Source organism: Protopterus annectens, chromosome 6.part0, assembly GCF_019279795.1.
Source record: "Protopterus annectens isolate FY-2018-M chromosome 6.part0, PAN1.0, whole genome shotgun sequence".
Lineage (NCBI taxonomy): Eukaryota > Metazoa > Chordata > Ceratodontiformes > Protopteridae > Protopterus > Protopterus annectens.
The window spans coordinates 535,095,277-535,110,822 of NC_056737.1; the positions used below are offsets into that span (position 1 = coordinate 535,095,277).

Here is a 15,546-nt window from a genome sequence, read left to right on the forward strand (position 1 = left end):
GACCTAGCCCAAGTTGCAGCTGCACAGATGTCATGTAAAGAAGCTCTGGCATGGAAGGCAGCAGAAGTTGCTACCAACCTTGTTGAATGAGCTTTCATGGTAGTAGGCAACGAGATATTACGTTGTGTATAAATGAAGGTCACACAGTCCTTCAACCATCTAGCTAATGTGACCTTAGCAACAGCAGATCTTAATCTAGGTCCAGAAAAGCCAAAAATAACTGGTCAGATTTATGAAAGACCTAGTCCTGTTTAAGTAAAAATGGATTTGCCTGTGGATATCTAGGGTATGTAGGCAATACTCTCCTCTATTTGAATGATTGGGAAAGAATACTGGCAATTCAATGGTTTGATTAATAGACATTTCAGAGATCACTTTTGGCAGAAATGAAGGATTAGTTTTCAAAGACACTCTATCTCTATGAAAAATCAAGGACTCTTGATACATAAAGCTTGAAGCTCAGATATAAGTCTGGCAGAAGTAATGGCAACCAAAAACAAGGTTTTCCATGACAAATGCGTGAGGTCACAAGAAGAAGCTGGTTCAAAGGGTGGCATTGTCAGAGTTTGTAGAACTAATGATAGATCCTATGGTTGAATAGGTTCTCTAAAAGGTGGCTTCAGATGATTCACACCTTTTATGAAGGTCTTGGATAATTTGTGAGACATAAGAAAGGAATCTTGGACACCCTCATGGAAATTAGAAATTGCAGCCAAATGAACTCTAATGGTAGAGGCCGATAGACCCGATTGGAAAGGTAGGCCAGATAGTCTAGTATTATCGACACTGGTGCTGAGAAGGGATCTACTTGTTTATCTTTGAGCCAACAAGTAAATCTTTTCCACTTGCTTAGATAAGTAATTCTAGTGGAAGACTTATGAGATGCAATGAGAATGTCACGTACTGGTAAAGCAAGATCATTCTGCCTGGCAATCAAGGGAATTGGAGTAGCCAAGCTGTGAGCTTCAGGCTGTTCAAGTTGGGATGAATCAGGTTCTGTGGATGTGACATCAGCTCCGGGGTTGGATGGAAAATCCATGGTCGATCTAGTAGGTGAGGCCAAAGGAAGGGGAACCAAATCTGACGAGGCCAAAATGGTGCTTTGAGGATCACCTTGCTCTTCAACCGACGGGCTTTCTTCAGAAACTGGGGAAAGAGGTGAAAAGTTGGGAATGCATAAAGAAGACCTGAGGGCCAGTCGTGGACTAGAGCATCCCTGGGTGACTGTCCCAGAGGGGGAATCAGGGCGAAGTAGTTGCTGCATTTGTAGTTGGACGGGAATGCAAAGAGGTCGCAGCAAGGATGGCCCCAGTGGTGGAAGACCTCCGCCGCTATCAAGGGATTCAGGGACCACTCCTGAGGTTGTAGAATGCACCTGCTGAGTCTGTCTGCTATCACGTTGGAACTCCCAGGAATGTGCATTGCTAGAAGAAAACGGTTGGTAGCCATTGCCCATTGCCATATCCTCATGGCCTCTCGACAAAGGGGGTAAGATTTGGTTCCACCTTGCTTGTTGATGTACCAGACCACCACCATGTTGTCTGATTGAATCGCAATCGTCCCAGAAGGCAGCAGGGGATGGAATGCTTGCAATGCCAGAAGCACCGCCCTCAGCTCTAGAACATTTATATGCAGATGGGCCTCCAGTTTGGACCAAGTGCCTTGGACTGTCTGTCCCTGACATAGCCCCCCCACCCCATCAGGGATGCATCCGTGGTCACTGTGGCCTTGGGTTGCTGGGGGGAGAAGGGACAAGACCATTGTGACAGATTGTGTCATCCACCAATTTAAATCCTGTTTGCACCTGTGGGTTACTCGAATCTTGGCTGAAAGAGGATGCTGAAAAGGATACCACTGGGTGAGCAGTAGCCAGTGTAGAAGCCTCTTATGAAATCTGGCAAGGGGGACAATGGTAATGGAGGCTGCCATGGAACCCAACAGCTGTAGAACAGAGTGAGCTGTGGATTTCTCCCTTGAAAGGATTGGAATCAGTTGTTGCTTTATCCTTAAAATTCTGTGCTCTGGAATGGCAGCTCTGCAGTTCTTTGTGTCCAAGATAACCCCTATGAATTTGGTCGACTGAGATGGGGTGAGATTGGATTTTTGCCAGTTTATGGTTATGCCTAGCCTTTGTGCAGTGAGGAGAGAGTATGCCAGGGCTTCTTCCAGTAGATGTCTGGTGGGGGCAGAAATGAGCCAGTCGTCTAGGTATGGAAACACCTGGAATCCTTGAAGTCGCAAGTGAGCTGTGACTACTGCCATGTACCTTGTGAACACTCTGGGGGCTGTAGAGAGTCCAAAGGGCAGTACTCTGAACTGGTAGTGACTGGCTCCTGCACTGAAGCACAGAAATCTTCTTGATTGCCTGTCCACTTTTATGTGGTAGTACGCAACTTGAAGATCTATCGAGCACATCCAATCATCTTTTTCCAAAAGCGGGATGATAGACTGTATTGTGACCATCCAGAATTTTTGTACTCTTATAAACTTGTTCAATACACTGAGATCCAAAATTGGTCTCCAGTCCCCGGTTTTCTTTGGCACCAAAAATAGTCTTGAGTAGAATCCGGATCCTATCTGGTCTGGAGATACTATGTGGATGACTCTCTTTCTTAGCAGCTTTTCTATCTCTAGTGCTGCTTCTTCCCTTTGACTGGGTGGAATGTCGGGAAGGTTTTTTGAAGGGACAGGACAAATATCGAAGGGGATATGATAACCTCTGGTTATAATCCTTTGTACCCAAGAATCAGTGGTGATAGTTAGCCAGGCAGAAGGGTACAAGGAGAAATGACCCCCCAACCACCTCTAGAGGAAAGGAGTTGGGCAGCTCTTCAGGAGCGCTGGTAGGATTGGCCAGGGAAAGAGTCCCTGGAACTCTCGTTACGTGGACCCTCTCTGCCCTGAAAGGAGAGTCTTCCCTGTGAGTTTCCCCCTCTGCCTCTATGGGAGAACTCGGCCTGTGTGTCACGGAAAGGACCCTGAGATTTCTTGAACCATATCTTCCCACTCTTTTGGTTTCGGGAGAAAGCACGTTGAGGAGAAAAATAACAGACAACTATGGCAGAAAGGGTCTTACCGTCCTGTTCACATCTGGCCAGTGTGCTTTTAACTTTGGGTCCAAACAACAAAGAGGCCTCAATGGGAGTGTTAAGAAAGGAAGCCTTAAAGGGTTCTGCAAAATTGCACAAGCGCATCCAGATGTGTCGTCTCAAGACCGCAGTTGAACCCTCCGCTCTAGCTGCTCCTTCTGATGAGTGAGATATCAGTCGCATAGAGGAGATAGATATTGACTCAATGGTGGCCAGCTGAGAGGCCACTTTGTCACGGACCTCATCAGTCAAGGCATCAGCCAAGGTTTCAGAGAGCTCGGAAATCAGATCCCTTTGAAGCCTGGTAAAGTGTGCCATATAATTCTGGGACCTGATAGTAAAGGTCGCTGATGCAAAGGTGCGCTTTCCTATCCTGTCCAGGGCCTGGGACTCTTTGTTAGGTGGATGAACAGGCTGGCTTTCTTCTTCTGCCAGATCCTTTTTTGTTGCAGCCGCCACCACCAAAGCATCCACAGGAAGACCTTTTGACCAATGGGGATCCATAGCAGGAGAGGACAAAATCTTATCAGGCCTCTGGGGAATAGCTTTGACGGTGTCAGGAGCCTTCCACGCACACTGCACGATGAGCCTGACAAGTTCATTGGCAGGTGGAGTAACCCAGGAGGTAGAGGGCCGGGCGTGAAAAGCCTGCAGGAACACAGACTCCTCAGAGGTCGGATTAGAGGGCTGCCAGACACCTCTCTGTTTAAGGATTTCGAGGATATCACCGAAGGATACCTCAGAGGGTGACCAAGGGGATCCTTCTCCCTCATCAAAGTCTGTGCCTTCAGTGAGGGACTCCTCTGTGGAGTCCATGTGCTTCCTCTTACACAAACTTTTCCAATCGACTTCCTCATAAGGAGAAGCTGGGGAAGACAGCGGAAAAGGGATTTCTTGTGGGAATATGTCCTGAGGCCTTTGCACCCGGTGTCCGCTAGGTGCGACTTGTGAAACCAGTGTACCAGAGGAGGGTGGGGGGATAGACAGTCCAGTATTGCCAGCAGCAGCAAAAGCCTTCTCCATCAGTTGGAAGGCTGGTCCACCTGAAGAGGAGTGAATGGCCAGGACAGGGGTCACTCCTCCCCTAAGTGGCTCAGCCTGCCATCTCGGAGTCCCTGGATGGCTGTGGAGCAGCAAATTACGCATGTCACAACTGTCATCCTGGGTCGTAGCAAAACTTTCCTGCCATGAAGGCAACTGCGGTTCCTTAGTGAGATCGATAAAGGGAACCGCAGAGGGGGAAGACTGTGCTATATCCATGGACTTCAAAGGCAATGAAGGAGGAGAATAAGAAGGAGGTCTTTGGAGATGGGTGATCACCTCCCAAGGAAGAATAGGTCCTGGGGGGTGGGATACCTCTGGCCAAGAGCACTTGATCCACAAGACGCAACATATTGTGTTCAGAAAGGCTTCTAGTGGACCTCACAGAGACTGAGGGAAAAACAGGCCTGTCCACAGAAGAGGCAAATTCAGTGCCCACCTCACCAGTCCGCACTGAGAACAACGGTGCCGAGAGAGACTGGACTATGGGTGTCTGCACCGAGGAAGTCATCGGTCCCGAGGTCATGGTCTGCACTGACACAAGGATTGGTGCTGAAGTGGTTGTTGGTGCCGAAGCTGGAACTGACAAAATTGGAGTCAACAATAGAGGTGTCAGTTCCGAGTAAGATGTCGGAGCCGACGTGGTCAAGGTCTGGGCTGACTAAGCGGTCGGTGCCGATACAGTAGTAGTAATAGTCTGAAACAAGGAGCCCCTCGGTGCCGATATAGTGAAGGTTGCAGGAGAAGACGGAGCCAAGATCACTAATGGAGCCAAAGGCCTCGGTGCCAAAAGTCTAGGCACCGAAAGCACTGGGGCTGACTGAGTGAGCTCTGGAGTAGAAATGTTTAGCCTTTTTAGGTTTTGGTTGGCGGGAGTCCCCAACCGTGGTCGAAGGCACAGACTTGGCCTTAGTAGGAACATCCAAAATTTTCTTATGGGCTCTAGGAGGGGTTGAAGCCTCCGACCCAGAAATAGCCTCTGAAAAGGGAGATTTAAGAAGTCCCTTCAGCAACAACTTGTTTTTCCTTTCTAACAAGGTTCTGTTAGAAAAATTTTCACAGATAGTACAGGGCGGGTCAACAGATAAATGTGACGCCCCCAAACAATAAACGCACAAAGAGTGTGCATCAGATGTAGGTAATTTGTGTCCACAATCAGAACACCTTTTAAAACCCGGACTACCTTTCTTATCTGCCATGATAGAAAAAAGGGATAGTAGAAAGCGTACCAGCAATGGTACAAAAGAATACCCAAAGGTATGAAAAAAAGGAAGATTACCAACGATGGTATGGGGAGAACTACCTCGCGGTAAAAGGTGTAGAGAAAAGAGAAGAAAAACTCAAGAAAACTCAAGAAAATATGGTCGCTAGATGCGATTGGGTATGAGACAATGAAATAGAAACTTTTCTGACAGAAAAAGTTATATAAATTACTATTCTGACAACAAATAACTATACTTAGCTCAAGAGAAGCAGCTTGACATGACTGAATGGCAACGCGGCAAACAAAATCTGAGGTAACAGGGAGAGGGGGATTATGGGTAAGAGTTTAGCTCGAGAGTTTGTAGCTGATGCGAGCTTGGAAAATGACCGGCTCGGTTTCGAGGTCAACCAATACCCATGCGTAAGGAATGAACGAGGATTAACAATATCAGATTAATATTTATAATAATTTAAGTAGATAAAAGACAGTAACAGTACTATTATTTATTCATTTTTATTTTATGCATCTGTCCACTGGACACACACATCACTTTTCAAGGGCAACTTGAGATCCCTGTCTGGTTATGTGACTTACTCAAAGTCACAGACCAGGCAAACTGAAGTGGAGGGAATAAAACCCTGTTCCCCTGACTGCAAGAAGCAAATAACAACACAGTCTTAATTATCTGTACTAATTGTTATGAAATGTTACTATGTAAAAATGACAGTGCTACTTATACTACCATAAGAAAAAAGAAAACTGCAATATTTAGAATCTCTTATACTGCTGTGAAAACACAATCTTGAAATGAATGCTACCAACCTAAACACTACTACAGGTCCATAGGGTACTACTAGGCTTGCAGTCCATGGGATCAATTGAGGAACCGAGCCCATGCTCCCATTTTCCCCCAAGCACTGACTTGCTTAAGTCTACAGACTAGTCATATGAGGCCTGAGGAAATCAAACCATATTCCACAGGAACTACAGCTCACAGCCTTAATCTTAAGTACCAACTGCCAGACTATATAAAAACATGGGAACAACACCATGCAAGCGATCTCAAGGGCCATTGGATGATTAGTCATACATATCTTTATACAATAAATGGCAGGAACACCAACATTCTTGCCAGCCTTTTCAAGCACTTAATAGTGGTCTACCTATCACATCAAGCAGGGCTATACATGACAACCCTGGTGTAATTTTGGGTCTACCCACTACATCAAAGATTAGACTTAAAGGTAGCCAAAGCAGTACTTCATTTCAGCTACAGTAGTAACCTAGTCCATAAACTGGGAATATGTTGCATTAGGAACCAATCCCACTAAATCTTGTTTATGTGTTGCTGTAAATTTAGGTCCCTACTGCAGGTATTTGTAGAGTCATTAGTTTTAGGATAATAGGAGGTTAAATAGATATTTCACTGTTTGAAAGCTGTAACATACGTCACAGACCATACAGTATATATCTGAATGATGAGAATGCAGCCTTGTAAGCTATCTAGACCCGCATAAATATTATTTTTAGCTTTTCGTGGAGATTTTAAGACTTGATCCAAAATTAGTTTACAGGAAACTAAATGTTCAGACATACTGGGAGCAACAATGTGCCTAAGTGGGGTTAGGTTAGCAGTAAATTTGCCTGCTAGTTTATTGGCAATATGTTTGGGATCAGAATGTGTGATACTGTAGTTCAGCTCAGTACACTGCTGGCCATTATTTATTTCCTAACATTACTAAAGAAAGATTAGCAGCTTCTTTTGGTATCTGTAGCAATCTTAAGCTCATACCCTAAGCTGAAAGATACAGCAGCAGCTCTTAGGATCATTGTTGGCATGTTAAAGCATGGCCCTAAAATACAGGATTGGGATTTCTTACAACTTTTCAATATTTTGCTTCTTCTGTTATACAGTTTATTAATACGAGAATTCTACCAGTGAAGTTTGTTCCTGAATTTACCATTATATTTAGAGCAAATGGTTCTGGCTGTTCTATCCAGCTGTTTGAATGCTGGTAAAAGTGCAAGGTGAATGTGTCAGCCCTCTCTGATGGATCCATTTGCAATGGACTGCTGCAAATTTTGCATAGGTCTTCTACAAACTAATTCAGGTTTTCCTTACTGAGGTCCATAAAGATGGTTTAATTTGCTGGTGAGGTGGTGCCATTAGGCCTTACAGAGATATGTGGTAAAATCTAACTAAGGATATGGAGATGTAAGGGGGGAGACAGATGGATAAGGATGAAGATATTAGATGTCTACATAATAATAATACTACAAATTGCTCACACTGTCATAGAATATAACAAATACATTTCATTCATCTACAGTTCCATATCAATGGAATGCAGAAAATGAAACAGTGCAGTGTTGGTGCACAATGTTTACAAAGTCAGTTCAAACAGACAGTATTACAGCTTCTTATAGATTCAAAGGTAAGTACTAGGCTACATGCCCTTACAGGCAATTTTAAGCTTAGCCAATTTCCATTTTGGTTCTTGAATTAACCAATTCCATTTTGTGTTATATTGGTTTTCCCCACCCCACAGTTGATAATTACATACTACCCTTACTGAGAATAACTAGGATTATACCATAGATAATTTGAAGGCACCCAAGCATGAGATAAAGCATTTAGGAGCTGCATCCATCCATTACTAGTACTGGGACAGTACTGTGGTAAATTTTCTGCTTCTCATCTGTACATCTAAGTTGCAGTTAAATATGAATAGGGATGAACTTTATTTAACATGGATGGAAAATATGTCCCAAGGCATTGGTATCCTCTGTGAGATATACCTGTCTCTCCAAACCACTTTGTTGAGTGCAGAAGAGGTTTTGATCCCTAGACTGAATATCAGTATTGGGTTAGAGTATGCCTTGTATATCAGACACAGTCACCTCTTAGCAATCTGTAGGATACAGAGTATAGTGACAGGGCTTTGTGCCAGTTCATGTAGGACATATTGTTTAGGCCTTGTATCCTTATAGTAAGGTACTTTTGTGGGCATTCCAGTTGTCACATGTTTCTGGGCAGATACATGCCAAAGAGGCATTATATTCAATGAATGGTCTAATAAGTAAAGGGGGACAAAGATCTCCCTTGATCTATACACAATCCCTTTATTTATAAGCTGTAGAATATAGAAGGACTTTATTATGACAATGAACACTTGTTGGTCGAAAGTTAGGTCATTGTCCACATAAGTTCCCAAATCCCAAACAACTCGGTCAACTCTTAGGCACATGTTGGCAGTCTGGTAGTTCTCTGGGGTAAATGACTTCCCAAAAGATATGATAACACATTTTTTTGCATTTAGTTGAAGTATATTTTGGTACCAGTTATTTATTTGGGACAAACCTTCCTGCAGGACAGTTAAGCTATTTGGGGATCCAATGACTGCTCCTACCTTGCAGTTATCTTTAACCTTTGTCAGCCAGAGCCCATTGATACTGACTTTTAACTAGGAGAAGTAGGTGCTAAACAGGAGAGGACCTAGCACAGAACCCTTGGAACCGGTCTCTTTGTAACGTAGTTTGATTTCCCGCATCTTATCTGTAACACAGCTGGCTATCTGGCAGGTATCATAGGGGATTACTACCAGTTTATTTAGGTTTTCTACTACGCCTGACTGGGTGATAGTGTGAAAAGCTTTGGGCAGGTTGAGGTATGTGTTGTGTCCTGTTTTACCTTCATCTGTTGCTTTGGTGACCTTTTCAAAAAAGTTCAAGTTGAGTAAGAATGACCTGCCCTTGACAACTCCAAAGTGAGCCTTATGATGGAATTAGGGGGTATTCAAAGATGCTTAGCACTTTGCAGGAAGTAATATGAGACAATTTTGGCTAATTCTGCACCACAAACACATTTTTTACTTAAGAAATGAATAAGTAGTCCTTTTAACAACATTCCATGAAACTTATGAAAAAAAACCCCCAACAACAAATAAAGTGGCTGTCACCATGGTGACTTTCATTCTTCTCTTTTTTTCCCCATATTTCTCTAGGTTTAATTTCTCCAAGTCTTTTGGGTTTCTATTACCATGATACGAAAGGGTCCCATTCCTAAGTCAAAGTATTATTAAAGTTTGTGAAATCAGTGTTCTTTATTTGAATCTTTGATGTTAGCCAAAAGTACACTTCGCAGCACCCACAATTTGCATAGAATTAACTCCTTCTGCAATTCATATGGAGTTACTTTTATCGGCAGCATATTTAATACAACTGTAAATTCTTTTTTATGAGAACTATTACTCCTACTACTATTGGAACTGTCTGGTTATCCTCCTTCCATATTGCCCTCATGTCTGCCTACTAATCCTAGTATTTTATGACTTTGTGTCTCTGTACCTGAGACACTAATCAAGGTCTATCAATTTCATTGATCAATGTCTTCTTTTCATGGACTACTACATCTGTTTTTCTCGCATCTGTTTTTGGAACTGTTGGTAATTGGTATTCCCATGTGATATAAATATAATTCTCTATAATGATTTATGGCTCATGTTTCTAATGCTTATCAGCTACTTCAATATTATGTTAGCAAGATCCCCCACTGCAACCGTCTTGCCACATTATTTTATCTTTCAGTACACAGGCCCCCTGACATTAGTGTATTACACCTAGCAACAAGATGTGTGATGTTTCCAGTTCTATTTTACTGGTTCTGCACTTTCTCCCACATGTTCAGTGGTCTATGCAAACTGATGTGTACATAGTCCACTATCCTGGGCTGCCAATATTAACCTTTCATCTTTTGGTTTAAATTTACCTCTCCTTAACCATTCCTGTGTCAGATCCTGACTGGCTTGAGGTTGTTCCAAGATCTGTCTGTCCTTGTAACTATATTTATGCCTTTGTTTTTCCAGATTTCTTGCCTTCTTATCTGATCTTTCCCCTTATATTTTTTTTGGCACATTTAGTCACTGCCTGATTTTTGTCTACTTCTGGTTTGATTTCCAGTACTGACTGACACCGATATGCTTCTAAACTAAGCAGGAAAGTCATCATAGACTTGTTCACCTTATCTTTTAAAACTTTCACTATGTATGGATCTGATGAAGTCAGCAGATATGTATACAGTCCTACGATTACAGATCTATCCCTGTTATCAATTTTGAGAAGGCCCATACTCTTTCAGAAAAGGAATACATAATATTGGTATACAATCATTTTTAAATATCATTTGATAAGCATGAAGTATTTGTCTTGTTTTCCTGTTCAACTGATCCAATACCATTTAGAGTCAGTCAATTTCAACAATTTCACCAAAACTGTAAGTTAGAACAGGAGCAGCAAATTAGTTTATAGCTTGGGCTTCGCTCCTTGATACAAGGTCTGTTTTCACTATTAATTTTAGTCTTCTAGAATATTCCTTGGTGAGTTTTGTACACATCTATTCATGTTTTAGTGTCGATCCTTCATTAGTTCCAAAATACGTATACACTACCTCTTGTACACATTCCTTTATATCACATTCCTGTCCCAGACTGATATTTTCTTGATGTTGCAGCTTTCCTGGTTTAAATGTTGCTTTTGGCATTCTAGTGTCATCTGAGAATGTTTTTACCACTTGCACATGTACTTTCAGCTCCTCATCTAACGAGCTATACATTTTAAATCACCCACAAAGAAAGATAAGAACTCTTTACACTTTGTTTTTTCCTGGGATCCAAATTGTAACCATGATCTAATCTGTTAAGTAGATAGGTTATGAGTTAAGGGCAAAACAAAAGAGCAGCAGTGACAAAGAGTCACCATGGAATATGCCCCTTTAAATTTTTATCCCTGGGATAATTTCTCCTTTATCATGGCTTAGCTGCAGAGTGGTTTGCTACTGCTTCTCGGTCACTGTAATGCAACTGATCAATATAGGGTGCATCTAATATATCTGTAAGTACTCTTTATCTATGTATCCATGATTGTCCGATGCTGTCAAATGCTTTTTTTGCAATCTATCCATGCCATACTTAGATTCTTACACTTTTTACAATTCTCCATTACGATTTTAACAACAAACAATCCTTTGATCTATATGACTTTCTTTTGTTACACTTTTGTTATATTGCCACAAGTGGGTTTTCTTCTAAATGACTATAAACTCTGTCAGTGTCAATTCCAGTATGTAGAAAAAAATAAAACTAAAAACAGTGAAACTAGTGGTCTTAAAACTTTGTTGATGAGCTCAGTGACAATAATTTCCAAAAATCATGAAACATAGATAGTGTTCCAAATCAACAAGCCTTTATTTTTCACAAACTAGAGATCCTCAATAACACCAAATCAGAAATATTTTAGCAATGTTAAACATATCAGCTTTTATACACTTAGAAGTAGGTGTAGGACATATACATATTGTTTCATTTTAAACCAGCCTGCTCATTGCAAACAATATAAAAAGGGCTGTAAAAGTGCATTTTAGAACAGCAAGTATCCACCCCCACACACTACTACTGATCAGATCAAACTAGATCCTAGTTAAGGAAAACACTACCTATTGCAACCCACATTCCAAGGTCAAATAATAAGAAAAGCATAACATACACACAAAAAGCTATACATAAAAAGACTTTTAACTAAAATCGCTTTCAGTTAACTAATGCAATAAAGCCTTCATCAGGTCTGTCATAACAGTTTTCATGTTTACAGCCCCAAAAACATGTTTTAAGAAAATGACATACCACACAAAAAATACAGAAAACAGTAGATGCAGTAAACTAGTAATGTATAAAAGTGTGCAGGTGTGTGCATGAGCATCATCCAGTATGGTAAATGGAATTATACCAATACTACAGCGTAATAGCAGCATGGAAAATGTGTGTTTTGAATTTGCTGTTTAAATCTCTGGTGTGATGCAATAAATCTAATCAAAGCAGAATTGTGGTTAAAGTAACTAAACATATATATATATTTATAGACATTATACAGATCATTTTTATGATTATTTAGTATATTTTTAGTACATAAAAATATTCCTCAAAAAATTCCCTAAAAACCCTTTACAGATTGTGTGGCAGTTTATGTAAATTCAAACACTCTGGTTTTCTGGATGCATTAAATTTCAACTGTCAGCATAATTCTTTTTTCTTCAACACACCACTGACATCCCCTTCAAGCTCATCCATCTCCATACTATCCAGAATGACAAATTTAAAACCAGAATGTCTGGGGTGTTCTAATAAGTGTTTGGATAAGGCATTTCTCGGGCATTTATATCTGATATCAGAAAAATGACCTGAAATCCTCCTTTTCAGTTTATCCATAGTCTTACTCACATAAAATGCAGGGCAGTCATTACACATGGCCCTATATACAACTTTTTCAGTATTACAGTTACCACCTGCTGAAGATTTCACCACCTTTTTAAGATAAGGGTACTCAAATGAGTCACACTCCATCAAATATTCACAAAATGTGCAGTTAGGTGGCCCACAGATTTTAGTGCTCATGTAACCATGGTGTTCCTTATTTTTGTTTTCCACATAGCTACGTATGCTTCTGCTCTTTTTCTATACAAAAGTAGGGCGACTTCGTAAAACCCTTACAAGCTGCAAAATCCCAGGTGTAAGCTGAAATGCAGCTGTCCTTACTTTTCTATTCTTTTGGGTTAGGGTGTCCTCATCGTATAATTCTACCAAAAGGCCTACTCCACATAGGGCCATTGTTAATTTTAGAATCTCTAATGGGATCCAGGATCATATGTAACACGTCTGATTCATATCCTCTGGTTAAGAAATCATTTTTAAGATCATACATATTTTTGAGAAAAGGGGCAAATCTGTGGTAATGCATGATAATCTGTACCCTTGTGATTTTATTACATTGTGCTTAGTTTTGAGTGGCTGCATACTATCTATGTAAAGTGAGAAGTTCACTCTTGTTGGTTTCCTGTATAAGTTACTAATTAATTTTCCTCTGTCTTTCTCAATACTGACAGTCATACCAAGGAACTGCATGACTCCGAGCTGATAGAAATGGCAAATTTCAGGAAGAAGGTGGAGTTATTGATGTAATGGATAAACTCAGTGAGTTTAGAGTTTTCACCTTGCCAGACTATGAATACATCATTAACAAAGTGAAGGTAGGTGGTCATAAAACTCTGGTATTCACTTTGCAGTTTAAATTTCTCATCCCACTTGCCTAAGGCTACATTGACCAGGCTAGGGGCCATAGCTGCAATGATGGCTATCCTCCCTCATCTGTTTGTAAGCCTGGCCACTGAAACTGAAAAAATTGTAACTCAACTCCCAGTTTACTAGCTTTCCCAAGCGTTCAGTTTGCCCTTGTGTAGCACTGATAATTCTGCTATAAGCCTCTGTAGCTGCTTCAATTATTAATATAATATAACATAATATAAAATAACTTATAATAGTAAAATATTACTTATAAGTAACTTATAACAGTTAGTTACTTCCAGTATACAGTTCATACATCGTCAGAAGGCAATTATTGCTCTACAGTGTTTTTAGGATAGCTTGCAGGTTCACTCTTAAGGAGGAGTATAATTTTTCCTAATGTGAACCAGGATGGTGTCTGTTTGGGATGTGGATACAAGTAGTTCTTACTCAGGTCTAAATCTCTGTGTAAATATGTTAATGCTTTTAGCCAGAAGTTAGTTACTGCATCTGGGTCTGGGATTTCCAGTTAGGAGAATTTCTTAATTTTGTCTCAATTTCTCTGGCTAATACTTCATCCCATTTCACATCCTATACATTTTAACTTCTTACTGTTTCTTTTACTTCTTCTATCCACTCCGCTTCTTTGTTATGTTCCACAGGGTCTTCATAGATATTTTTCTAAAATGTGTCTGTTTCTTCTTTTTTGGTGGTATTTGTATTCCTTTTGCTTTGTTTCCCAATTGTCAATAAAACTTTTATGGGCCATCAAAAAATGTTTATTTTGTACTCTTCCTTTACATCCATTTGCATATCATCTAAATTGTTATTCCTGAGCTGATATCTTTAGTTTAATACTTGCAGTAGTGTATGATAGGTCCTAATCTGTTCTGATATTCTGCATTACTTTTATTACTTATATCTTTCTAAGTATTTTTGTCAATCCGTCTCCTCTTTTATACTCTTCTAACAGTGGCACTTCTTCTCCAAACGCTTTACAGTTTTCTCTATTCGATGCCTCCATGATGTCATTTGATTTCTTCCCTTCCTTCCCTTAATGCTCTGTATTTTTATGGTAAGATCTTATCTGTTATTAATTTTTATGTATTTATTTTATTTATTGCATTTGTTTACCGCGAAGGTTCACTGGGCCTAGGTGAGCCCATTTTCAGTTATATATATCCTATTTACTTCTATTATATCACATGAATTTCTGTTAACAGTCTTAACTACTCTTTTTATTTGTTTTATCAAATTTCTAATATTTTGGGTCTTAATGACTTTCTGTAATTTATTTCTTTCATCGATCTTAATATGCTTTATCTCTATTAAATCAAGCAACTCTTCCCCTTAGATCAATTTCTTCTAAACTGGGGACACATTCTTTGTTCTCTGTTTCCTGCAGGCATTCTACTGAAATTTCTAAGCATCTTCCTGTGACATATTCTCTTCTGCTGCATCCTGCATCATCCATTGCTCTTTCATATGAGAACTCATTGGCTTATCACTCTATAACATTGAATGTGTCAGAGTTTCCACTACTTCTTGCTCTTTCTTTTGCTGTGCATCTCCAACTGAAGGCTCCATAGTATCATGTGACAAGGGATTACATGTTTCCCCATTCCACCTGTTTCTCCTTAACTTGGGGACTCATTGTTCCATCATGCTGTGACATTACCAGAGTTGGATTTTCTACATTAAATCCTTCACATCACAGGTAATCCATAACTTCAGTTTCTATCACTTTAACTTCTCCATTACTAATACTCTTTTCTACTTTCCCTCTTGGTTTTCTTATATTTTTTTTGTATTTTTAAATTTTCCATATCTGGGTGCCTTTGCTTATATTTCTCATCAAAAATCTTTGGTACTGCTTTTTTGTACTGATTAGTTTTGGTTTCTACTTTGCTTGAATATTGCACCATACTAAATCTCTTTTTCTTTCCCATGTCCATATTTCTTATTCAGATGTCTCTTGCTACACCTGTTTCTCCTTACTTTGGAGAATCGACTCATCATTGTCCATCATGCTGTGACAATCTGTGTTAGACTTCCACACTAAATTCTTCACCTCAGAGGTATTCCATAACTTCAGCTTCTG

The 15,546-nt window shown here is 40.3% G+C and overlaps 1 protein-coding gene across 1 annotated transcript in view; it reads right to left on the reverse strand.

The window, feature by feature from the left end:
- Positions 1–15,546, reverse strand: part of MIPOL1 (mirror-image polydactyly 1) — a 3,346,766-nt gene that overhangs the window by 771,266 nt on the left and 2,559,954 nt on the right. The gene's annotated exons all lie outside the window — the stretch shown is intronic.